Source organism: Echinococcus granulosus (genome assembly GCF_000524195.1).
Source record: "Echinococcus granulosus chromosome Unknown EG_S00301, whole genome shotgun sequence".
In the NCBI taxonomy this organism is placed as follows: Eukaryota; Metazoa; Platyhelminthes; class Cestoda; order Cyclophyllidea; family Taeniidae; genus Echinococcus; species Echinococcus granulosus.
The window spans coordinates 8,957-11,424 of NW_020170681.1; positions in this window are offsets into that span (position 1 = coordinate 8,957).

The window sequence follows — 2,468 nt, forward strand, 5'->3', positions numbered from 1 at the left end:
TGTGTCGTTATACTGTCCGTGGATGCAGTCAAATCTACAGAGAGAGGTAGTAGGTAACAGGTGAGCATTCGATTATGCATTCAGTTCCTTCAGGCATGAACCCAAAGCTTCACCGAATATTAATTTCCCAATTTAAATCAAATGTCTGCAGGTTATTACGCATTGTCCTCCATGGCCATATTGCAGTTAATCGTCTCTTCACTAAGCTCCTTGTGCAGCTCAGTTGCAGAAGCATGCATATCTGCCAATAGAGCTGATACGATGGTGGATTTGGTCAGCAGCTGGTGAATGGCTTCCAGTGGCGGTGATGTGGAAATCCGTTTCTGCTTTTCTCAGTTCGACGGAGGAGAAATCCATCAGCCTCATTTTTGAAGCAGTAGAGCATCGCGATCGACAAACTGACATCTTTACTCAACGAACTGATATTCCACCTTGATCCAACACCACTCGCCTTTCTTGTGTTATTAAAATAGTGCGCTTCGCCTCTCTCGCCGTATCAAACAAAAGGAAAAGCATGTTTGGTGTTTGAAAGTTGATTCTTGAGTTCCATTTACACACCCACTAAACAGACTGCTTCCAACGGAGATAAATCATTCATCGGATCATATGTACCTGCAAATACAGGCGTCGCCTTGTAGAGACACTTCCAGGTTTGCAAAGGTACGAGCCAATGGGTGTTTCTTGATCTCTGAATTCGACTTATCCTGCACAATCTCACTGATTATGATTTCATAACCATTCGAGAAGTTGAAGCCTCCCAACGAGCCTTTACTTCCTTCATTTTGCATTGAGTAGCACAGCTAAACGCATACTGACTTTGATAAGTGATTAGGGGAAGGCAGTTGTGTTCAATTCATCCACTCAAAGCCAGCACTTGCACCAACACCTCTATCTACTTTTTACTTGAATCTCCTCATTTAAACTGACCCATTCCAACCCATTTTGATCCATCATCCCAGTAACTAGGCTGCAACATCGGCAACTTGATCAAAGTTTGCTTAATAAGTGAATTTGTAAGTCCTCCGGTTGATGCAAGGTAATGTCCCAGTTGAACCCACAGTCACAATGCTAGGTTGCCCGAGTTTAATTTTAATCTCAATTCTCCATTACCCAAATCCTTTCCTTATCACCGATATCACAAGTAAATGGTCTGTTGTCAAATATGGTTAGAAAACTGCACTTTATTATTTGAATACTGCTACACCGTATCATGCGCCGTCACCTTTAGGTGGTGGCAAAGATATGCACAGCGAGAAGGAGAAACAGGAAGTTAATCACTCCACGTCTTAAGATCACTGTCCAACCAAGATTTGGTGCTATGCTTTGGGATGTGGTGTGGGTTAGTTAGCTGGAGTGAGGTACGGAAACACCGAGTCTTGGTTCCTCTAAGTCAGCAAATCACCTCTGTGATAACGCCAGTCAAAAATTCAAAACGCTACCATGTTGAGTAGCCACTTGTCGTTCTAAAATTGCACCAATGCGATCCAGAACGGTGGTATCATCAATAAGGTATTGGAGTTTTATTCCATATTTTTGAACCAGAAGTGTTGCGTCAATCATGACTCGTTAGTTTCGTAGCTCAGTGCCTCACTTGATTTGCATCCTGAGCGCATCTTCCAAATACCACTTCGAAGTGCTAATGTTGTGAATTGGAAAACACTGGTGTAATGGATGTGACTCATGATTCTAGTTTTGAATTATCAAAGTATTAATCCATCTTGAGTAGAGACAATTTTTTTCTCTCTGCAGTAGAAGTTAGGACAATTGGCCTTTAAGATCGGATTTGCTTTCAGCAGATAACAAGGTTGAGCACCGATAGTTCCTCAAAGGAGAAAGCGGATGTACTTCTTGGGTATATTATGCCGCATCGACATACAGAAGGGTTTGGAAATACTGGTTTGATCCAAAGGTTATGCTGTGTGGCAATGGTGACGTGGCGGTACCCCGAAGTGGCCTACAAAAATATAACAAGGCTTAAACAAACTATTAAAGCATTGCATTTATACGTAGGTGGAGGGTGTATTGACACGTTATTTAAATTGTTTTTATTACGTATACATACAGATGTGTCAGTATGCGTAAATGTATTTTGTTTTGTTTTAATTAATTCAATACATGCATGTATGCCTGCATGGATGTGTATTGTGTTTGCAAAAAAGATTGTATTACATGCATATACGTAAGAATGTAGCTTAGAATTTGTGGAATTTCTTACATCTATACGCAAGTATATGCTGGTATTATTGTGTATTCTTGTTAGAGGAGGTGAAAGTTAGCCTGATGAATCGAAGAAATTTATTGTGACGGTGAGACAAGTCCACAAGAAACATGAAATCTCCACTTATTTTGTAAAGTAGCCCGAACTCCTCTAACGGCGTGAACGTATGGCTGTGCATGCACACCTTCATTTTTACTCATATTTAATCTGCTTTTAACGATTTGACATTAATTACTTCACAGTCATAACC